The 26,409-nt window shown below is 32.7% G+C and overlaps 1 long non-coding RNA gene across 1 annotated transcript; it reads left to right on the forward strand.

The window, feature by feature from the left end:
• Window positions 1–14,713: 14,713 nt before the first annotated feature.
• Window positions 14,714–18,216, forward strand: LOC141678819 (uncharacterized). Its single transcript, XR_012557918.1, has 4 exons — window positions 14,714–14,834; window positions 14,934–15,029; window positions 17,280–17,443; window positions 18,067–18,216. It is a non-coding gene; the product is annotated as an uncharacterized LOC141678819 (long non-coding RNA).
• The last annotated feature ends 8,193 nt before the right edge of the window (window positions 18,217–26,409 follow it).

The raw sequence follows: 26,409 nt of genomic DNA on the forward strand, positions 1-26,409 counted from the left end.
ACTGAAAAGTTATGAAAATTATTTTTAAATAATTGCCATATATTTATTGATGAAGTCTAAGAGCATCTCCAACTATTATCTATTATAACTATTATAACTATTACAGTTATAAGTGAAAAATAACTTTTTTAAGATAAACAAAGTACATAAAACTAGAACACAGAACAAGAACATAAAACAAGTACATGGAAGTAGATGTCGAAACAAGTAGATGCAGCACATGACATAAAAGAAGTGTATATGAAAACTAGTCATCTAAGCCATAGTAGATATTAACACCATTTTCTAGTTTATTTGTGGTCTTAATCATCGGTTCATCATTATAGCTAGCCAACTTTGTTTCCATCCTTTTTCCATTTTGCCTTTTAGATGACTCGTAAAGTTGTACAAGATGTTTGGGTGTTCGAAAAGTACGAGTCCAATGCCCATGAGCCCCACATCTAAATCAGATTTCTCTAGTATACCCTTTTGGTGGTGCCTTCCTTTTATTTGGCATCTCATTCTGCCTTCTGGTGGCAAGAATTGTTGTTCTATCCATCACGCTGCCACTTCAGGTGACCAGAGTTATACTGATTACGAAACCGAGCACGAAAATTTCCGTGTCCACGATTCCGTCCGTAATCTTGTCCTCCTCTAAGCCCTTTCCCACGTCCCTTCTTCTGGAATGACATGTTATGTACGTCAGGTAACTGGGCAGAGCTTGTTGGATGTATCTAATGATTTTTCAATAACAACATGTTGTTCTTTTCAGCTACAAGAAGGAGAGATATCAGCTCACTATATTTTTGAAAGTTGCGCTCCCGATATTATTGCGTCAGAATCATAGTGTTGGGATGAAAGGTTGAGAGCGTCTTTTCAATCATGTCAGCATCAGTAATATTCTCACCACACAAAGTCAATTTGAAGCTTATTTTGAATAAGGCAGAAATTATACTCAGCAACAGTTTTGAAATCTTGTAACCTTATGTTAAACCAGTCATACCAGGCATAAGGTAGATGAACAAGTTTTATTGGTCAAATCTATTTTTGAGATTAATCCAAAGGGTGGGTGGGTTTTTGACGATTAAGTATTCAGATTTTAAATTTTCATGAATGTGATTCCTAAGAAAAATGATAGCCTTGGCATTTTGTTCAACGGTTGGAGTTTTTCCTGATTCTTTGGTGTGTTTTAACCCGTTAGCACTAAGGTGTAATTGAGCATCGACTACCCAAGATAGATAATTATCCCCAAATACATCCAAGGCAACAAAACTCTAATTTTGCAAGAGCATTCTCTTTTCTGAAATAGTTTTAGTTGATAGAAACTCGTGGGTCAGCATAAGTCGTACCTCTTTCGAGAATCAAGCTTCAGTTGGCAGAGACTTCTGCTGATAACGTGATATTAACGTGATATAAATAAACTATAGAGTAAGAAATGGATAAGGAAAAAGAGAGATCTCAAAAGTATTATTCCATCACCACCTGTTAGGTAAAGAGTCTAGGTGGCACATTTATAAACATATTAGCTAAAAAATATACTGTTCCAACCATGTTACCGGTTAGCAAAAAATTTAGAATCCTGTATCCCATCTTCTATATATGTTGATCCTGTAGCCATTAGGTAAAATGTCAGCTTTGTGTAATTTTTTACCTTATTTTAACCTAATTTTGCACATCAATACACACATATATTCAAATTATATTTATATTATATATATATATGTTGAAATTTTTATTTCATATCTAATATTTTAAATATATATTATATTAAGTGTCAAAATATAATTTTTTTATTGACCAATTTTATTAATTTATTTTAATAAACATTACATATTTATAAAAATATTAATAAATCTAATCTAATCTAATATAATAAAATGTAATATAAATTTAAATATAAATTTTATTATACATATCAGTATATATTTTTAACACATATAAGTGTCTTTTATAATTATATAAATACATATTCAATATTTTTTCATTAAATAAATTTTTTATTTTTACTTGTATTTAATTAAATATTATTTATTTTAACATGTGAAATTTTTACATATATATAAAATAATTTGAAAAAACATATAACATATTATTGTTGAATTTAGCTAATTAGTATAGCTAATACCACTGGAGCAAATGGGTTACAGATTCAATAAACTTTTAGATGATGGTGATTTAGCTAACCATTTTAGCAATTATGGTTGGAGATGCTCTAACAATACCTTTTATAAGTGAGAGATGGATTCCAACACCTTCATGGAGAGCTATATGACTAAACTATTCTCAACTCGTATTAAAATTGCCACTTGTTTATTAACTTTGTTTATTGGTTTAGTGTTAATGCAGAAATTTAAAATATGCCGTCAAAATACTTTATAATAGATATGAAAATATATTTAGTGAAATAAGTAGTCAAAATATTTTATGATAGACGTGAAAATATATTTCCAAGCGCTGGTTACTAAATATTGCTTTAAGATAAAGAGTTCTAATGAAAAGGAAATCATAGCCGAGTTCACAAAATGCTTATGAATCTTCTCCTAAGTTATCATTCTTTTCTTGTGCTAAACCTAGACTGATAAACGATTTTTGAAAATAATTTTCTCCCTTAAATTAATTTTTAAAAATTTGAAAATTAAATTTCATTATATTTAAATCGGAAATCCAAAAAAAAGTTAAAATATTGTTTTAAAGTATATTATTTATATTTCATTTAAAAACATATTTATCAGGCCACTGCGAATTGTGACTTATTAAACTAATTTTGTCAAGATTAAGATCAAACTGAATTGATAACTCATCAAATTTAAATTTTATCACTATTCATCAAATTTATCTTCAGCCAAATTTATAGGTAAATTTTAATATTTAATGTCAAACTTGTTTCTGTATGATCGAAGAGTTCAAAAATCAACTAGAAAATGCCTATTTTCAAAGGATTTCCAACAGAAAATGTGTAGCCATCATCAAAGTCTACAAGAACACTTAGTAAGAGCAAGTCCAAGAGACTGTTGGAAATAATCAAAATATTCTTCCTAGCTGTCTTTTTGAAAGCCACGTTGGTTTGATACTGAACAAGTCTTAGTGATTGTTGAGGATGTTTAGGAGTTGTTTGAATAAAAGAAGTAGTGGAGATCATGTAGGAGTCTGTTGCTATTTTTCTGGTAGTTCAGTAGAGTGGTATTTTTATATATGTAAGTTTCTATTCATTCCTGCATTGTAATGAACAAATTAGTAAAACCTTTGTTTTTCTTTCCCCATATGCTTTCTGTTATAGCATGAGATCCATACATCAGTTTGGGATTTAATTTCTACACTTGGTATTAGAGCAAGTAATCAATGTATGCCCAAGTATATGCCAAGAACAATTTCGATGGAGGCAATGAAAAGCAAAGACGGAACGGTAGCACTAAGCTACCCCATGCTGACAAAAAGCAACTACACAATATGGGTAATGAAGATGAGAGCATTCATGAGGGCACATGGAATATGGGATGCAATCGAGCCCACCGATCCAAAGGGTGTTGTTGATGAAAAAGTGGACAGGATAGCGCTTGCAGCTGTATACCAAGCTATCCCTGAGGACATCTTATTGGCAGTAGCCAAAAAGACAACAGCCAAAAGCACTTGGGAAGCAATAAAGATGATGTCTCAGGGAGCAGACAGAGTCAAGACATCCAAGATCCAAACTCTGAAAACTGAGTTTGAGACCCCAAGGATGAAAAAACTGAGGGAATTGATGAATTCAGCATGACTCTGAGCGGCTTGGTAACCAATATCCGGGCGTTGGGTGAAACGGTGGAAGAGAGCCACATAGTCAAGAAATTATTCAGGGCGGTCCCAAACAAGTTTCTTCAGATAACCTCAGCAATGGAACAATTCGGAAAAATTGATGAGATGTCGTTTGAAGAAGCTGTTGGATCTTTGAAAGCACATAAAGAAAAATTGCAGGGCCAAGTGGAGAAGGGCATTGGGAAATTGTTACTAACAGAAGATGAGTGGCTGAAACATGAGGCAAATGAGGGACAATTGCTCTTGACGAAAGAAGAATGGAAAAGGAGGTCGAATAAATGTGGTACAGAGGGCTCACCAAATCAGAAAATTCAAGGCAATTTTCAAGGAGTTCATGGAGTTCGTGATAGGAGCAGAGTGATATGTTTAATTGCGGAGGACTTGGACATTTTGCTATCTAATATCGAAAACCAAAGCGAGAGAAGGAGCGCAAGCAAGAGGCAAATCTAACATAAATTCAAGGTGATGAACCTGCATTGTTGCTTAACGAAACAGAGATGAACTCATTTCTGATTAATGAGGAGGAAGTAACGCCAAAGTTGGTTAACAACGAGGGTACAAGAAGTGATTCAAATATGTGGTATTTGGACAATGGAGCAAGTAATCATATGACAGGACAGCGGTCAAAGTTTAGGGAGCTCGGTGAAAACATTATTGGACATGTTAAGTTTGGAGATGGCTCAGTGGTAGACATCAAGGGTAAAGGTACAGTGGTATTCAGATGCATGAATGGAGAAAACATGGTGTTCAATCAGGTATAGTTTATTCCAAACTTATGCAGCAATATTATAAGCCTCGGACAGTTAGCTAAAAAAGGAAATAAAGTTATTTTAAATGGATTATATTTATGGATTTATGATCAAAAAAATGATTGGTTATGAAAGTGAAGAAATCTGCCAACCGACTATACAAAATAATTCTTGAGACCAGTATGAGTAAATATTTTATGTAAAAATTGGAGGAAAAATCGTGGCGTTGGCATAGTCGTCTTGGCCATGTGAATTTTCAGGCCATGACACTGATGTCATGGAAACACATGGCACATGGAATACCGGAGTTAGGCCAGCCAAAAGGCGTGTGTACTGGTTTTTGATGGCTAAGCAGACCAGGAGAAGTTTCCCAAGTCAAATGAGTTTTCGAGCCAGCCATCCCCTGGAATTAATTCATGGATATTTGTGTGGCCCAATATCGCCGGAAATGAAAGGTTGTACTAGTCGAGACAAGTACTGAACACAAGGTCAAGATGTTAAGAACGGATAGAGGTGGCGAGTTTTGCTCGAATCGATTTGCTGCATATTGTGAAGAAACAGGAGTAGCAAGGCAGTACACGACTCCGTACACCCCTCAATAAAACGGGGACAAAGGGACAAAGATAAACTAGAAAATGCCTATTTTCAAAGGATTTTCAACAGAAAATATGTAGCCATCATCAAAGTCTAAAAGAACACTTAGTAAGAGCAAGTCCAAGAGACTGTTGGAAATAATCAAAACATTCTTCCTAGCTGTCTCTTTGAAAGCCGCGTTGGTTTGATAGTGAATAATTCGTAGTGATCGTTGAGGATGTTTAGGAGTTGTTTGAATAAAAGAAGTAGTGGAGATCATGTAGGAGTCTGTTGCTATTTTCCTGGTAGTTTAGTAGAGTAGTATTTTTATATATGTAAGTTTCTATTCATTCCTTCATTGTAACGAACAACTTTGTAAAACCTTTGTTATAGTGTGAGATCAATACGTCAGTTTTGTGTTGGGATTTAATTTCTACAGAGACTACTTATCCAAACTTTTAAATTGAAATTTAAGGAACGAGGATGAAAAGTATGCTCCAACAGTCTATTAGTGATTCCTTAAAACACTAAAATCATTCATTCACTCTTTATTTTTAAGAACTAGCACCATCTTTTTATGAATACTCCAACCATTATTTTATAATATATTATGGGAAAAACTATCTCTTTCTCTCTCTTCTACATTATATTTTAATTTATTCAGTGTAATTTTAATCGTAAAATATGATATAAGGAACAAATTTAAGTAATATCGTTAGAGACAAACGTACTTCTGTAAGAAAAGATTAAAGCCAAACAAGAAACAATACAGAGATGTTTAGAAGATAACCTTGAATGGATCAACTGCGTACTTTATTAATTAGATGAAAGAATATATATGATACTTATAGTAGACTAGAAATTATAAAGACTAGAAAATCAAGAACTAAATCCTAATTTTCCTCCGCCAATCTCCTAATAAACTCCCAAAGTAAAGCCTTACAACGTCTTGTATACTTAGACAACATACAAATATTTTATTTAAAATAAAACTAATAGCAAGTAAATAATTATTGTAGATTATTAATCCAACACATTCACCCCTAATCCAATATAATTAAACTGATCGACCTCGAGTAGGTTCTGCAACGCCACATAGCTTCCTCATCTTCTCAAATTTCACTGCAGACAGAGTCTTTGTTAAAATGTCAGCACGTTGTTCTCCTGTGCTAATATGTTTAATCACTATCAGCCCATGTTCTATATACTCTCTAATGAAATTATACCGGACGTCTATGTGCTTGCTTCTGTCATGGAATACGGGATTTTAAGCTAGATCTACAGCAGACCTACTTTCGATGTACAAGGTAACATGTCCAACTTTTATATTAGAAATTTGATTTAGAACTCTTTGTAACCATATCGCTTGACATGCTGTAACTGTGACTGCCATGAACTCGGCTTCACAAGACAATAGAGCAACACAATGTTACTTCTGGGAAATCCATGTAATCAAACTCTCATCCAAGTAAAATACCCATCCATTCGTGCTTCTTTACTCCTCAACACTTCCTGCTAGGTCGCTGTCTGAAAAACCTACTAACAAGTAGCTTCCTCACTCCTTTGTATAAACTAGACCAAAGTTTATCGTTCCCTTCACATAACGAAAGATCCTTTTTGCTACATTAAAATGAACAGTAGTTAGACGTTCCATGTATCTGCTTACAACTCCAACGACATAGGAAATGTCAGGCATAATATGTACTAAATAACGGAGACCTCCAACCATCCACTTGAATTATGTTAAATAAACCGGTTCACCTCCCTCATCCTTAGTCAACTGAATCTTATGTTCCATAGGATATTTAACAGGGTTGCATTCACTCAAACCTGCTTTCTCGAGAACCTTTTTTGCATAGGCAATCTGTTTCAATTCGATCGATCCATTTCTTTATTTAATTACCAAACCGGGATAGTATGGCAGTGTGCCTAGACCAATCATGTCGAATTCCCTGGCCATCTTTCTTTTAAACCTTACAATATTAACATTGTTGGTTCTAGTGATCAAAAGATCATCTACATAGTCTCCAAGTATAAGGGACTCAGAACCTTCCCTTCTAATATAGACGACATGTTAATAAGGATATTTTACAAAACCTAAGTGTAGAAAACACTTGTTTAATTGTGTGTACCAGGCTCTAGGAGTTTGACGTGGTCCGTATAGGGCCTTGAGCAGTCTATAAACTTTAGCCAATTCAAATGACCCAGTAATATAGTGGCCTTCAAAGTCTGTTGTCTCTCATAGCCATCCTTGCGATTCGTCAAAAATAACATCATAAATTACATGAATCATTCCAGCAATTGGATCATAGAGCTGATAGGCCTTGATTCCAGGTTCTCTCCCAAAATGGACTACTTTCTTGTTTCTGTCATCTAATTTCTTGACGTGTACATAGGGTATCTTCATGTCAGCAACATAACCAAAGATTCTTAAGTAGTCCAAAAAATATTTCTTTCCAAACCAAGCCTTGTACGGGGTCATTCCCGTTAGACTTTGTGTGGGTAATCCGTTTAAGACATACACAGCATGTCGAATTGCTTCTCCCCACATGACAGATGGAACTTTCATTTCTTTCAACATACTTCTTCCCATTGCTACTATTGTTTTGTATTGTGTTCAACACTGCCATTTTGTCGAGGTGAGTATGCAGCAGTAAAGTGTTGAAGTATCCCTGCTTCTTCGCAGAATTTTGTAAAATCATGTGAGCAAAACTCACCTCCACGATCAGTCCTGAAAACTTGTATTCCTAGTTTTCCATCTTTTTCAACTAGTATTTTAAAACATTTAAATATCATTAATGTCTCATCTTTAAATTTTAACATATAAACTCACATCATATGAGTAAAATCATCAACCAATAACTTAAAATATTTATTTCCAGCAGGTGTGTGAGGAGATATGGGACCACATAGATCCCCATGTGTCAATGCTAGAGGAGTTTTTGCATAGAAATTAGACTAAGTAAGAAAAGGTTTGTGAGTTTGCTTTTATAAAAGACATCCATCACATAATTCTTTTGGTTGACTTAGTGCAGGCATTCCATTCATCATGTGCTTTGACATTTCTTGCATTGCTTGATAATTTACATTCCCTAACCGTAGATTCCCGTTTCTTCTGCTTTGGTTACCAAACACGTTCCCATGTTCTCCTGAATGCTTAGTTTATACAACCGGTTTGATGACCTTCGAACTCGCATAACTAATTTTCCATTTGTGTCATATACCCACAATTAGCCCCCATCAAGAATAACTCTGTTGCCTTCCTCGGATAGTTGACGAAAACTGATTATGTTGCTTTTAAGAGTAGGAATGAAGAATACATCTTTGAGTTCCCTCTCCTCGCCAGTTCTTGTGCATTAATTTTATTGACCCCCTTCCTCTAATATGTACCAAAAAACCATCTCCAAACTTGACTTGACTAGCAACACTTTTATTAAGTTTTGTGAATTTTTCACGGTGTCCAATCATATGATTGTTGGCACTATTATCTAAGTACAAGATGTATTCTTCAACTTTACTTTCAATTTCCTTTCCTATGCTGGTAATTTCTTTGATTGTACCAATATTATGTAGCATCATCCTTACGTCCATTACGTTTGTGTAATGCTTGAGTTCTGCCACCAATAAGGCAGGCTCTTTATCATTATTTTGAGTTAAGTTTGCCTCAGTTCTCTGTTCTTGCTCTGGTTTTCGACATTCTCTAGCGTAATGACATTGATTTTGACAATTGAAGCATCGTACCCTGGTTCAATCGCCTCTAAACCCACAATTATCTTTGCCAGAATCCCCTCATCTAGTCGTCTTCTTAATCAATTCCTCCCATGTGACCATGAGCTTTTTCTCACTTTCTTCCTGTTTTGACCATTCTTCTTCAGTCAACAGGAATTGTCCACCAGTATTGTCATCTTGACCTTTGAGCCTCTCTTCATGTTCCTTGAGAGGTTCAACTATCTCCTCAACTGACATGGTTTTGGGATTTGCAAATTGTTCGATGGCTGATGCAATTTCCAAGAATTTGGCAGGCACAACTCTTAACAACTTTTTGACCACGTACGCTTCTTGAACTGTCTCTCCTAGAACCCGAATATTTGTCACTAGGCTATTCAACATCATACAAAAGTCATCTAAAGGATCTATTTCTTTTATACGGATTGATTCAAATTCAGCTTTAAGTGTCTAAGCACGTGCTTTCTTCACCTTGTCCGCACCAAGATGTACCTTTTTTATTACTTCCCATGCTTCTCTTGAATTTTGTTTGTCTATAATTGATAACAGCAAATCCTCCCCGATTCCTTGATAGATGATGGTCAGTGCCCGTTTGTTCATCTTATCCTCAATAGCCGCCTTTAGATTCTTAAGTTCTAACATTCCAAACACCATGAGGTTGCATAGAGACCTGCATTTTTATAGCCCCGTCGTGTAATTAGTCTTTGTCAACATGGGATAGCTCAAACCAAAAGAACTCTCTTTACCCTTGGTAGCGTCCATCGTTGGTGGGTGTATGTAGATTGTTGTGATACCAAATGTAAGAAAAGATTAAAGCCAAAAGAAGATACAATACATAGATGTTTACAAGATAACCTTGAATGGATCAACTGCGTACTCGATTACTCAGATGAAAGAATAATTATGAGATTTATAATAGACTAGAAATTATAAAAGATGAGATAATTAGAAACTAACTGCTGACTTTCCTCTAAAGCCTTACCATGTACCATGTCTTGTATACTTAGACATCATACAAACGTTTTATTTAAAACAAAATAAATAGCAAGTAAACAATTAGATGGCCTAATCCTTATTAGTTTCGCACCATGTAATATAGCATGACCACAAATAGATGTAGGTAAGTTGGCTCTAATAAGTAAGGGACGAGAGATAAGCTCAAGTCTTTTAATCAAAGATTCTGCCAAACCATTTTGGGTATGTATATACGCTAATGAAAGTTCGACTGAGATTCCTACCGTCATACAAAAATAATTGAAAGTTGAGGATGTAAATTCATTACCATTATCTAAATGAATTGATTTAATAGGATGGTCAGGGAATTGGGCTCGTAACTTAATTATTTGGGCATGCAGTTTGGCAAAGGCTAAATTTCGTGTAGAAAGTAGACATACATGAGACCATCTAGTTGATGCATCAATTAAAACCATGAAATATTTAAATGGGCCTGAAGATGGATGAATAGGACCACAAATGTCACCTTGAATCTGTTCTAAGAACTTGGGGGATTCAGTTTGAAGTTTAACAGGTGATGGTCGAACAACTAATTTTTCTAGAGAACAAGCTGAACAAGGAAGTTCATCTTGTGGTATGATCTTATGGTGTCTAAGAGGATGTCCCGTAGAATTTCCTATAATACGATGCATCATAGAAACTCCTGTATGACCAAGTCTATCATGCCAGAGAATAAGAGATTTTGGATCAACGATTTGGGGAATAGTGACATTGTAAGACTCAATGACCTTTAATTGTGTGGTATACAACCCAGAAGAGATCGATGGTAATTTCCCCAAGATTTTATTATAGCCTGAGGTAGTTGAAGTGATTAGACGTACTTGAAATTATCCTTTCCAGAACCTTCGATTATATTAGACGTACCTGAAATTATTCATACTTGTGAGTTGGTTTTAGTTAAATGAGAAAAATACTTCTGGTTTTATAGAATTGTGTGAGTAGTTGCATAGTCAGCAATACATATGTCTCCCATATTTAAGTTGTGTACATATATATAAGTGAAAAATAACTTTTTTAAGATAAACAAAGTACATAAAACTAGAACATAGAACAAGAACATAAGACAAGTACATGAAAGTAGATGTCGAAAGAAGTAGATGCAGCACATGACAAAAAAGAAGTGCATATGAAAACTAGTCATCTAAGCCATAGTAGATATTAACACCATTTTGTAGTTCATTTGTGGTCTTAATCATCGGTTCATCATTATAGCTAGCCAAGTTTGTTTCCATCATTTGTCCATTCTGCCTTTTAGATGACTCGTAAAGATCTACAAGATGTTTGGGTGTTCGAAAAGTACGAGTACAATGCCCATGAGCCCCACGTCTAAATCAGATATCTCTAGTATCCCCTTCTGGTGGTGCCTTCCTTTTATTTGGCATCTCATTCTGCCTTCTGGTGGCAAGAGTTGTTGTTGTATCCATCACGCTGCCACTTCAGGTGACCAGAGTTCACGATTCCGTCCGTAATCTTGTCCTCCTCTATGCCCTTTCCCACGTCCCTTCTTCCGGAATGACGTGTTATGTACGTCAGGTAACTGGGCAGAGCCTGTTGGATGTATCTAATGATTTTTCAATAACAACTTGTTGTTCTTTTCAGCTACAAAAAGGAGAGATATCGGCTCACTATATTTTTGAAAGTTGCGCTCCCGATATTATTGCGTCAGAATCATAGTGTTGGGATGAAAGGTTGAGAGCGTCTTTTCAATCATGTCAGCATCAGTAATATTCTCACCACACAAAGTCAATTTGGAGCTTATTTTGAATAAGGCAGAATTATACTCAGCAACAGTTTTGAAATCTTGTAACCTTATGTTAAGCCAGTCATACCGGGCATGAGGTACATGAACAAGTTTTTGGTGGTCAAATCTATTTTTGAGATTATTCCAAAGGGTGGGTGGGTTTTTTACGGTTAAGTATTCAGATTTTAAATTTTCATGAATGTGATGCCTAAGAAAAATGATAGCCTTGGCATTTTATTTAACGGTTGGAGTTTTTCTTAATTCATTGGTGTCTTTTAACCCGTTAGCACCAAGGTGTAATTCAGCATCGACTACCCAAGAAAGAAAATTATCCGCAAATACATCCAAGAAAACAAAAATCTAATTTTGCAAGATTCGCCATTCTCTTTTCTGAAATAGTTTTAGTTGATAGAGACTCGAGGGTCAGAACAAGTTGTACCTCTTTCGAGAATCAAGCTTCAGTTGGCAGAGACTTGTGCTGATAACATAAAATAAATAAAAAATAGAGTAAGAAATGGATAAGGAAAGAGAGAGATCTCAAAAGTATTATTCACTACAACAAATCTGGCCATTTACGACGGCCAACTTACGACGGAAAAGAAATGCGCGTTAACTTACGACGAAAAAACTATTTCATCGTAATTAAATTTTGTCGTAAGTTTAATATTTTATTGTTAAAACTATCACCAACTGAATAAAAAAATGATTGAGGAGGACTTGTGGAAGAACGTCGTCATTAAACTTATGACGGTGTGTTATATCCGTCGTAAGTTAAAGACCTTACAACGGAATTCCGTCCTAATTAAGTATAACTTACGACGGAAATTCCGTCGTAATTGTTCCCACCAACAATAATAAATGCCATCTATACTAGCATTTTTTAGCCGTTCGAAAATAATATTTTTTTAAAGAAACTTACGACGAAAATTACATTCCGTCGTAAGTTATCAAAGAGGGAAATTCAAATTTTCCCACAAAATTTTGGCGGTAAATTTGACTTTTTCCAAATTTTTGGCGGCCAGTAATTTATGATAAATTCTGTCGTAAACTAGCACATGATTTTTTGATATTTTTAATTTTTAAAATAAATATTATTTCATGATCGAACCATATTAATGTCAGCACTTATTTAAAACACCAAATAAACACCAATTCAGAATTAAACACTAGTTAGTTGTACGAGTCAAACTCATGCTTGACTGTTAAAATGGCAAACAAAATAAATTTATTTTGATATGAAATTTTGGTTATATCACTTATATATATAAATCTATTGACATCCATACAGTTGGATCATTGAAAAATATTTTTAAAATAATCGAAACACCAATTCAGGATTAAACACTAGTAAGCTGTACTACTCAAACTGATGCTTGACTGTTAACAATGGCAAACCAAATAAATTTATTTTGATATAAAATTTTGGTTATATCACTAATATATATATCTATTGAAATCCATATGGTTGGATCGTTGAAAAATATTTTTAAAATAATTGAAACACCAATTCAGAATTAAACACTAGTTAGCTGTACTAGTCAAACTGATGCTTGACTGTTAAAAAAGGCAAACCAAATAAATTTATTTTCATATGAAATTCTGTTTATATCACTAATATATATATATCTATTTGCATCCATATGTTTGGACCGATGAAAAGTATTTTTAAAATAATAGAAACACAAATTCAGGATTAAACACTAGTTAGTTGTAAAATTCAAACTCATGCTTAGACTCTTAAAATGATAAACCAAATAAAATTATTTTGATATGTAACTTTGGTTATATCACTAATATATATATATATATCTATTGACATCCATACGGTTGGATCGTTGAAAAATATTTTTAAAATAATCGAAACACAAATTCAGAAGTAAACACCTAGTTAGATGTACTAGTCAAACTCATGTTTGACTTTCAAAATGGCAAATCAAATAAAATTATTTTGATATGAAATTTTGGTTATATGACTAATATATATATCTATTGACATCCATACGGTTGGATCGTTGAGAAATATTTTTAAAATAATTGAAACACAAATTTAGAAGTAAATACTAGTTAGCTATACTAGTCAAACTCATGTTTGACTGTTAAAATGGCAAACCAAATAAAATTATTGTGCTATGAAATTTTGGTTATATCACTAATTTATATATCTATTGACATCCATACGGTTGGATCGTTGAGAAGTATTTTTAAAATAATCGAAACACAAATTCAGAAGTAAACACTAGTTAGTTGTACCAGTAAAACTCATGCTTGACTGTTAAAATGGCAAACCAAATAAAATTATTTTGATATGAAATTTTGGTTATATCACTAATATATATATCTATTGACATTCATACCTGTTGGATCGTTGAGAAATATTTTTAAAATAATCGAAACATAAATTCAGAAGTAGACACTAGTAAGTTGTACTAGTCAAACTCATCCTTGACTGTTAAAATGGCAAACCAAATAAAATTATTTTGATATGAAATTTTGGTTATATGACTAATATATATATATATATCTATTGACATCCATACAGTTGGATCTTTGTGAAATATTTTTAAAATAATCGAAACATAAATTCAGAAGTAAACACTAGTTAGATGTACTAGTCAAACTCATGTTTGACTGTTAAAATGGTAAACTAAATAAAATTATTGTGATATGAAATTTTAGTTATATCACTAATATATATATCTATTGACATCCATATGGTTGGATCGTTGATAAATATTTTTAAAATAATGGAAACATAAATTCAGAAGTAAACACTAGTTAGGTGTACTAGTCAAACTCATGCTTGACTGTTAAAATGGCATACCAAATAAAATAATTTTGATATGAAATTTTGGTTATATCACTAATATATGTCTCTATTGACATCCATACGGTTGGATCGTGAAAAAATATTTTTAAAATAATCGAAATACCAATTTAGGATTAAACATCAGTTACCTGTACTGGTCAAACTGATATTTGAGTGTTAAAATTATTCAGCAATTTATAATAATTGAAAATATAAAAAAATGAAAATTATTTTATTGAAGATATATATATATATATATGTAAATATAATTTAAGTTTATAATTTAATATATATTATAAAAGATTTTTTTAGAATATATCTCTTTTCCCTATGTATCAATATCTCCCCACTCTGTCTCTCTCTAACATTTTCTCTGCCACCGCAAAACCCTAGCTCACTCAATTCTCTCAGATCTACACACATGGTTCGATTATTCTATACACACAACTATTTGGTATATAAATCTTATCTTCAATTTCATCCTAGAGTTCTAAGATTTTGATATCAATTTTAATTCGCGAGCTTATATATATGTATATGTGTGTATATGCAGGATGGGCGAGAACAAGGATATCGACGCGTACCAAGAGGAGCATGAGAAAGCTCCTGACTTTGTCGCCGCCAAAACTAACGGCGAGTCCGTTAAAAAGTAAGAATTTCGATTGTACATTTGATTTGAATTTGATTTGAGTTATTTGTGTGATTGAAATTATGTATATTATGTGTTGTCTATAATTTTGAAAGTTTGATTAGAGAATTTCGAGCTTTTGAGTGTCGGTTAGTTTGTGTAATTTGATTGATAGCTAGCTTATTTCCCCTGCTACGACGGTGAGAACCAGAAAATATTAGTGAGCATAGGCACATGGCTGATCTACTTTTATTCAATTCTCAGACAAACTTCAAATGGAGTAGGATATGATTTATACCAATGAATCAAGTTTTGGTTTCTTCCTAGACTGCTGTTGTGTTTGATCAATATATGAATCGTACATTATTCTATTATTCTAGAATTTTTGAACTTATATAATTAGTTAGAATTATTTTAGTGTAAAATGTCCAACGATACTAAATTGGAGTATCAAGTATTAAGTGCACTTTTATGATTTTACTTATTTGTTTACAATGTTTTAAGAGTTTTATATAAACTATTGAAATCTTATTTATTAAGGGGAGAGGATTACGTGAATTGATATTTATTGGATAAATTTGATAATTTATTTGTGACTCCACAGATTCTTTAGGGAGATAGGTAATTTATCACTTGTTTAAATCTTCCCCAAACTTGTCCTAAATCATGGTTGTTAAAGAATAACCTGTATCCACTATAATGAACACGGATAAAGCTGAAAATATTCTCATCTTAATAAAGTTATGATACTTGAACTATACCATGATCCTAATATGTATCATTATGGGTGCATTCTGCTTACAAATTTAATACAGCTTGCCAACGTTTTGGGGGAAAATGGAGATAGATATAAAAGCCTTTATCACTACATAATTTTTATTGTTTGACACTTGAGGTACCTTTAGGTTCATGTTCTAGGTGCATCATAGTAGGCTTAAAGCATCTTAGTGCCAACTCTTTTATGTTATTACAGTTATCTCTTTAGATAGACCTTGTTGTAAAATCATAAATTTACAATTAATATTTGATACTCTCCTGCAAAGTATTATAAGCCTCTGCATTTTAATCCTCGTATTTTACTTGCCTGTTAATAAACAGTTCTTGATAACCAGAAATGGTAAATTTAATCTCAATATCCCTGGAATGTTTAGTTTCCTGCAAGATGTTTTTTTTTCTTTTTTACTAAGTAGGTAGTTTTGTTTTTGTTATAGAAACCTATTATTTTATAATTGATTGTGATCATTAACTTGTATTATCTATTCTAGTTATATTATCTTTAGTTAATATAAGTATATAATATTGCCCCATGTTTTGTGTTCAATAAATACTGAGTGTACATGTAAAAGAAAATGATCTTGCATTTTTCAATACATAATGACCAAGATGTCATAAATAACGATGTTACTAGAATAATCCAGATAAGATAGAGTTCATCCACCTGAAGATGCAATTGTCACAATGTGTGGACATGTTTTCTGCTACCAGTGTGTATCAGAATTCGTAAGGGGAGAGTAACATCAAGCTGTAAACAGCATTTTTTTATTTTGTTATAAATGTGAAAGTAGACTAGTAGCACAAAGTGACTCAGTCTTTAGGATTTAACTTTCTAGAGCATGAAAATGTGGGCATATGCGTTTTCATATGATCTAATTTGCGTGCAACTTTATAGTAGAGATGTTTAGATATACTATTTAGCGTAGGACCACCTTGCCTGTTCGTAGTGCGAGAGTTGCTGAGATCAGGTATCACAGGAGTTAAAGCTTATAGAGCATGGTAGTCATGTCATGCCTTTTATTTGGATGCAGACTTGAGGACCAGCTCTTATGTTGATCATAGAAAAGCCTGGCATGGATCGGTCCCATATAAGGCTGCATCCAAATCCTGATCATTTTTCCTCTCTCACCAATAGCTGGCTAGCTGCATTCACTGCGGTTGTATTAATATTGTTAATTTTGTTCTTGATACTATATTTTGTTTTAAATCAATTCTATTAGCTACATCTTTTGACAGTGAGAGAATTACTTGATTTAGGGAGTAGGGAAGACTTATTAAAAAACTTATTTTAGTTACCTCTTGGAATGACTTGTTAAGGTGAGCAAGTTCAGAATAGGAGATGTGTGTCAAAAACAATTTAAATATTTACCTCAAGTTCATGTAGCTACACTTCTTGTGAAGCCTCTATGTAAGACAGTGTGCTGAGTTACATTTTATCAGCAACATATGTCTATTTTATGCCAACAATTTAAACTTCTGAACTCTCTGTTGATGCAGTTGGATGCTACAACTCATGTGATTCTTTTGGATCTTTTTGGTGGAATCCAACTACTGAAGATCAGGCTATTGACAGAGCTCACTGAATAGGACAGAATCATCTAGTCACTGTATCGCGGCTCATTATTCGGGATACTGTTGAAGATAGAATATTGGCTCTTTAGGTATTTTCCTAAATTTGTTTATGTATAAAGTTTCCTGTGCTAAATATATGTCCTGCTTTTTTAGTGAAGTAGTTGAGTCAATTATGGACCCTGTAGTATATTCTCTTTGTACACTGTATGTCAATAATTTATTATAAGTTCACTCGCTCTGAATCACATGTTTATAATAATGATACCCTGCTTGTATGAACTTGGTGAGAACTGAAGTGCTTTCGAAATGTGTATTTAATTTTCAAATAGTCTGGTAAAAGGCTAGTTTGACAGAAATATATAGTTAAATAGTTCAAGGTTTAATTTTATAGTATTAAACATTTAGGGTCAAAAGATATATTTGTGTGTTTGTGTGGTTTTTAATTCTCTGCATATTGCAGTATTTAATAGATTGACCCAATTATAAATGGTTCTCATACATGAACATGATTTCCATACTTATTTAGTCATGATACAAGATTTATTATTTTTTTAACTTAACTTTATGGTTTTTTCTGTATTTGTATAAACTGTAGTTTACAGAAAGGCAGATGACATATTTTTGTCACTACTGTGTTAGATTTGTGTGTAGCAATAGAATGTTGTCATTTATTATTTCTCATGTTCTAAGTGTGTGTTCTTTCGGTGCACAGGTCAATTGCCACCGATTTCACGTTTCGATTGCATGACAAGTTCATCAGCTATATTTGAATTAGACAATAATAGTCAATCAGATATTTCCCTGGGAGCCTAATTTAAGAGCATGGCATTCATGTTACCCGAATATATGTTACTTATAAGTTACACTTAAAGAATGTAATTATATAATGTATTTGATTTAGAATTATTGATAAAACTTAATACAATGATAATTGTGTATTTTGCTTTAATAAATGTTGATTGTCTTTTGCCAGATTTAGGGTTTGTTTTGAGTTTGCGATTGGATAAGATTTTGGCAGTACTGAAAAATTAGGATTGGGATATTCTACAAAAATAAACTTACGACGATTGTTCTTACAACCATTCCGTCATAATGTATCCATTTTCATATTTAAAAATATATTTTTTTGAATTTTCATTTCCCAGCTTGTAGGCCCCACGTTCTAAAACGTGACATTTTTTCTGTCGGAAATTTCTAACTTACGAGGCATTTTTCCGTCATACTATTATGTTTTATCTCATTAAAAATGGGTCCCATAAAGTAATATTCAACATTTTTTCCGTCGTAAGTACATAACTTACGACGTTATTGTTCGTCATATTGTGGTATATTACGACGATAAATTACGTCATAAGTAGATTTATTATTTTATTGAGTATGTGGGTCCCTACTTCCTAACTTGCGACGCAATTTTATCGTTTGACGAAAAAATGAACTTACTACTCGACCAAAAACGATGATTTTTTTCCGTCGTAAATGTCTCAATTACGATGATTTCAGTTCAAAAAAAACGTCGTAAATGGCCGGATTTATTGTAGTGATTACTTCTTCTGTAATTGTACAAGTACAAATGATTAGGAAAAATTTCTATATATAGTACAGTTTTATCAACTATAATAAGAAAACTTAATAGGTAAGTTTTCTTAGTCAGGTTAACAAAATCTTGATTTGCGTGACAAGCTTCCAATATTAGACTAAGTCTTTCTTGATATGTATCGCGAGTCTTCCTTAGTAAGATTTGACAATCATTATTATAACAATGTCGATTACTAAAATTTATTATTAACTTTTCAAATATAACTATTTTTACATAAACATAGTGTGTGAATATTATACATGCAATGTTTGAGCATTATGTATTAGCATTACTAAGGGTCTCAGGTAGGGGATAGGAGCATCATCTTGTTCATTTTATTATATTAAAGATTAAAAATTGATCATACCTTTATGAAATAATAAAGTTTCCTTTAATATAAAAAGGTTTAATTATAGATTATGATGTATTTTCAGTTCCAGAAAATTATCCTGTTGTAATAAAGTCGAGATGACGGAATCCATAAAAAGTCAAGTTCCAAATTTTCCATGAATAGCTTGGTCTGTCAACTTGTTTAATTGGTAATTAAGTTTGTAAGATGTTAGCACTAGTACACATAGTACTGTTGGTGTTATTTAAACTTATTTGATAATTAATGTGAATGTCATATTTTTTTAAATCGATTATTTACAATGTTAAACATATTCGTGAGTATATGCTCTTACATATATACTAAACACCTATATGTATGAAGTATTACTTTAAAACATTTTATAATGCGATGAGCATCAAGACTAATATTGTGAAACCATTCAGTAGAATTCATGTCAACCGGTGTTCATAAAAATTAATCTATGTTTACTATCGCTATTTAAAAAATCGGTGATTAATTGTTTACTATCGGTATTTAAAAAATCGGTGATTAATTTAAATTAATCACCAACTAATCAGTTTACGCTATGCGAAAATAAGCTGAAAATTCATTTTTCTCGAAAAAAACTTTCAAAAGTCGACTAAGACGATAGAGAATCAGGCTGAATCGTTAAAATCAGTCATTGCTGGTAAAAAAAAATTAATAAACATATTCAGGTTGTACAATATATGAATATCTTATTCCCAAGCCATTGTATACTCTTTTTCTTATCCTTTACTCATATGTCCAGGCTTTCATGGGTTTTCACCGCTAAAAGCCTAAATCTGTTATTTTCCTTTATTTTTGATCTTATTTTTCAATAATATTCCTCCACGAGTAAGGATTTATATCTTTTTAAATTATCTATTTTGTTAAATAAATCTTTTCACTAGTGAGTTGTTCCCAATTTTGTTTCGTTTTGTTCTTCTCGTTTTTTAAGCTTCTTAATTTAGCAGAAACAATTAGAGGTGAGAATTTGGGGTGTTTTTGTCTGATTTCATGTCCAAACTATTAGATTTGCAGAATTTTCAAGATTTTGATTTGGTCATAAAAGTGTTTATAGGATCACATTTAAGGTCGATGGCTCAAACTGAATATTTTGAATCGAGTTAATATCTTATATTTGTTCAACTAGATTGTTTATAAAACTTATATATAACTTTTTCCTACTCAATTATTCCTTCCCAAAAAAGGTTGTACAACATACCTTTGTATGAATTAATTACCTTTTGTGGTGTTATGCATGAAGCAGTCATAAAAATTGGATCTCGTTTTGCTAGTGCTCATAATTTTAGTATAGTAAAAATGTGTAAATTGTTTTCTTTCTTTTTTACCTTTAATTTTTATGAATTTTATTAAACAGATATCCAAGTCTATAATTTCTATAATAAAAATAATTGCTATATATTTTTTTTTTTAAATTAGTTTCCGATTAAACATCACAATTAATCCCAATTACCGATTGATTCATGTCCGGTATCTCTACCAATTAACTCCGAATTCTGTTTTTTATAACACGGTTTATAAGAAATGTTACAAGGCCTTGGAGTTTTTAAAGGCCACAATATAAAACTTTTCTATTAGTGCGGCCTAAATTCACATTTCTCAAATATTTTTTAACATCCAATTGTAAGGATGTTAATATTAAGTCAAAATATAATTGTAGAATGAATTTCATTCAAATCCAAGTGTTTTAATATTGATTTTATAATGATTCAATTTTCTTTTGTAATATTAATGGTATAGATTGAACGATTATTTTTGTTATAAAGTGGCCGATCTAAATAACGAAATTATTCAAAAATGTGTATACTTAATAGTATTTATTATCAATCTTGTACGATAAAGATATTATTATATATATATTGAATATATAACTAATTCATAAGAACATTGCTAATTCTTAAATCACACAAGCATATAAGAATTAACAATTAAATTAGGAGAAGGGTTTGAGAAAACAAACAGAGATTGGATTTAATCTCGAGTCCAGAAAACTGTCTCCTTAAAGCAGTTTTGCCCCGCACCATCCGTTTTTAGCGACCTGCTTCCCAGGATAAAACGAGATACTAGTATAATCGATAGATCGAATATACTCTCAGCAAACTTGAACTGAGCCCGAGAACTATCACCGGAATATTGGAAAATTTAAGATTAAAGAGACCGCGAATGAAAGAGATGACTCTTATTTCCTCGACTTAATAAAACCGGTGCCCTAAGACTCTATTTATAAAGAGAGGCTGGAAAGGACTTGTTTTTCTTTTCGATGTGGTACATGATATTTATAAGAAAAATTAAGGAATAGGTTTGTGCTACTCTCGATGTGGTACAAAACCACTTTTCATATTAAAAGGTAAAACTTTGGAACATCAGTTCTCATTCACCTTTTACTCATTTTGAGCGTGTAAATATGCGTTGGAATCCCCTCGAAGAGGAGAATACGTTCCAATAAATACACACCACTAACACATAATGTGTCTCGCTCATATGGAGTCTCAAAATGATTCACAACTTAGTCTAAAATACTAAGTTTGTCCAACAATCCCCCACAAATGAGATTGATGGTCCAACAGCATGCACCACATAGGCACCACATAGACAGACAGATGCCGAGCTTGACTTGGTGATAGCATACGATAGGTAGACAATGCTCCTTGAACCTTCGCTCGAATAAGTATATCGACTTTACTGGTAGACAGTATGACGCGATGTCCTTGAACTGTTCGACTGTTTGTGTAAACGATGACATACTCATCACTATATCTTTCCTGACTCATTCAGTTCTCATGATTATGTCCATTTTGGCCCTGGAACATCATTCTGGTTCTGCAAGAGTTTCTAAAGAATTGTGCCTCGCAATTCTCCTTTGAAGCGGCCATACTTCTCTCTTACATAGGTGATCTTTATCTTATAGAGTAACCTGCGTTTACTCAACCGAATATTATGTATTCAAACTTGAAATCCTTGTATTCGTCAAAGATCATTAAAAGCATAAAGCTTAACCTCGTACCTTACGGGTCTCACTGTTTCATCATCATAAAAATAGGCCAGGGGTTACCCCCACAGTGATTTGGTCATCATGATTTAGTTATCCCATTGAACCAAGTTCTTGGGATCTCCAGTCAGCAAGGTTGGGTGTCCACCATAATGCCGTTAAGCAATAGGCAAGGCTCATTCCTCTCGACGATTTGACAACTATCTCTCGGTCTAACTAGATTCCCTTGGCTTAAACAGATTCGCTCAGTTTAACCATCTAGTTAGTGGATCCAAACATTATCATTTGACTTTACATAGTCAATCATGATAATTCTCGTTGAGAATAGTTATTTAATTGTATTATGTCCTTATCATAGATGTGAGACATACCATTTCATACACAATAATATGATCTCCCAATTTGCATATTGATTACATGAAATATGCATATTGAAGACACATTTTGCTTGTCATTTAGGAATATCCTTACAAAGTGGCTACTCAGCCTTTTAACTGCATTTATTTTATGCACCAGACTCGTATTCCATCATGAATCGAGCTAAGTTTAAGATTTCTATGAGACGGATGCTAAGTATAAAATGTATTCTCGAATGACTTTTAAGGTCTTAAAGTCAAATATCCAATTTACATACTATATTCATATAGTACAATTAGATATCTTTCGTATTGCAGTCCAAGCTCACGAGCACATATCATACACCTTAAATCTCATTACAAACACTTCCAAGTGACCAATTTCCATTGTACTCGTGCATCTATACAGTTTACCTACTGTGTAGCCTATGTCTAATTTTGTACAATTTTAAAAAGTACAACAGACTTGCAATCCTTCTTGAGAGATCCTTGTTCATCTACGCTTGGATAAATATAAATCCATTCTAGCTATGACAACTTTAGCTTCGTTGATCTCTTCAAAATTCACATCACCAACGTGTGACATGCATTATCTAAAAATTTTAAAGTCACGAAGATTTTAATCTTCAAATCAAAACTTTTCAATCTCATCAAGATTTTCAGAGATGATCCTCTTGTCATTACTTCTCGTAATGATCAGATCACTCACATGCAATCCATTATGACTTGCATATCATGTGTAAATAACACATGCACACTTGTCAATTCTCTGATTTTGAATCAGTTTGACATCACATATTGACATATTTCACATTTATAAAATAACTTTACTAGTTATTACTTAAGGCTTCACTTGTTATTGATATTACCAGCTTTTAGCGTCCCAAAAACCAGCAATTTCAGTTTGCATCATTACCAAGTTTAAGCGTCCTTAAACTGGAAATCCTTATTCACATAGTAACCAATTTTGAGCGTCCTCAAAATGGCAACCATGTTATTTATTTGAAGCCATTGCTTATCATAGCAATATCAAATTTAATATGCCATTATTTTGTGTCAATGTTGTTTCACTTAACATGATCACCAAAAATACAGATTTTCAACTCTTGCTTTGTCTAGAGCAACCCTCGGGTTCACGTAAATATATATTTCTCCAAATATCTATTTAGAATGACCATCTCAATGTTCATTGATGCACTTTTAAATTTCACACTACGATAATTTTAGTATCATCTTAATGAACCTTATTCTCAAAACTCGAGAATATTTCATAAATTATATAAGGTCATCACTTTTGACTATAATATTTTATTATCAGTCTGACCTTATACTTCCTTCAGATCCACATATATTTTCCCAATTTGAAAATTCATTTGGGTCCTAATGCTTCTATCTCGTAAGAAGATCTATATATTTTTTTAAACAAGATTCTGTCAAACAGAACCACTCTCTCTATTTCATAACATCCTTTCCCCCACAAAGGACATAGACAGAACATACACAATCCATTTTCTAGTACACATGCTAGAAAATCTTGATTTATTGACTCTCAGCAATAGTCAAATTTTCTCTTGATATATTCACTTATGAAGGAATTATACGAGAAGCGCATTGCTTCTATTAAATTTACGAGTTCACCTTCAAGCAAATTATCAAGACATTCGGGACTAGCAATTATCCAAGTCTTTTACTCTCAGGTTCATCCTCACATTCATCCAATAACTCGTAAGTTCATTTAGATGACTTTTAATTACAGATCTACTAGGATCTACTAGCTTATCGCATAAGCATTCCTAAACTCTGTAATAGTATTCTTACGAATCTCAAAAAAATAGATTCATATATCGGATATTATTAGACTCAGCCATTGTCTATGTATCCATCCAAAATATCTCAATTGATTTTGGATCTCATGCTACAAACAAAGGTATTGGTATCAAGTTTCGAGATACCCCCATATTTCAATTATTTTCAAGAATGTTTCATTACATTCCACTATTCATAGAAAATTCAATAATTTTCTGTTTTAGATACCCCACAATTTTAGTATTTTACAGAATGTCAGAAAACATTCCAAAACTAATAGGAAATTTAATTATTTCCTTCTGTGGTATCATGTTTAAGGAACGATTAGCCCTTCATAACTAATATCCTCAAATTCAGTGATAGTCTGAGCTGATCACAATCGTTTTGCATCTCTCTCAGAGCGCAACTCAAGTCTGCATCTACTCCATTTATATAATGCGAGTAAGGTGCAACGACTTCATGAATATTCACGTTGCAAACTGAATTTTCCCGGTGATTATTCATCATCAAATTTATTCACTACCATCTTAATTATCTGTAAATCCTTGAGTTTATAGAGCACACATCTCTCTATTTAGCTTCAATATTGACTCGACTACGAGTATGAGTGACAAATATTTTACTATCAAACTAGAGAGTAAACACGTATTGTGTCACTACCTCTCATCTGAGCAGGTTTTATGTCATTCAATTAAACCTATAAGATTTTAATATCATATTTAAAGAACTTCCCGTGGTTCTTATCATTAAAAATTCAATTACCGAATTTCTCGAAAATATTTACATGGTTCACACGAACCTACATTTCTGGCTCACCTACTGGTACAACCAGAAAAGGCCCAAGGAAGAACATAAATCTTCAATAAACCCACATTCAGTGATCCTTGATCAACTGATGCGTTAGGGTTAACAACTTTTCGGATTCTCTATGAAGTTCAACATAAATACTGATATCAATATTCACCATATTAAGTATCACATGGATCACTATATTAGGCTCCTGTATCACTGCCGCAGCAGACCGACACCAACACGTGAAATTACTATTTAACTGGAGGAAAAATCCAACCAGAAAAATATAATTTATGTGCCGACCCATAACCTGTACTCCAGGCCCATTAGGTTTTTTTAATGGGGAGAATCCTGAGCAATTGTAAATCTGGTTCACTTCAGCTGCACAACTCGTCACATTATTTACACCAAACATATTACTGCATTATATCCAGTGCAGCACAATTGAAAATACTAGAACAAATTTTTCCAGTCAAACTAATGTTAACTAACGAGACACGTTAAATAATAAAACAACTTATGCCTCCTTTAATAGCTTTCCAAAGCCTCCATATAGACTAAAATCATTTTGTTAACAAATAAATCTATTAAAATAAGATGTTTAGAACTACATAGTTTGCATCACATTTATTGTCACCAACCTATACTTGTAATCTATTTTCTCCAATTAAATAGATACGCGATAAGGCCTTTATTTATCCAGTATTACAAGTTTGTGATATAACTCCATTATTAAAGATTAAACAATAATAATTGATGTCTTATCATCACTCAACAATGATTAAAAAATTAATCACCAAATAATCAAGTTCCATCATGAAGGGTCACATTTATGTAGCTATATCATTTAATTGCATAGCAATACCATGTTATGAACTTGCAAACACGCATGTAAACTATAGCATATATATGATTCTTGTATCAGTATACTAATAATTCCGAAATCAATTCAGAATTAAGAAACTCTAGCTCATATATATTATCAATCACCATGTTAATTAAACAAAACATAATAACCTATCCATTAATAGCGAAAACATGGACGAATTATAAATTTGGGTTTACTCTACCAATTTATAATGATCAACGCGAGAGGGATGTCACCAAAAATGTCCACTTGAATATAAGTTGATCATAAATCAATAACCATTAAAGCATCA

The sequence above is a fragment of the Apium graveolens genome, chromosome 8 (genome assembly GCF_009905375.1).
Source record: "Apium graveolens cultivar Ventura chromosome 8, ASM990537v1, whole genome shotgun sequence".
NCBI classification, from domain to species: domain Eukaryota; kingdom Viridiplantae; phylum Streptophyta; class Magnoliopsida; order Apiales; family Apiaceae; genus Apium; species Apium graveolens.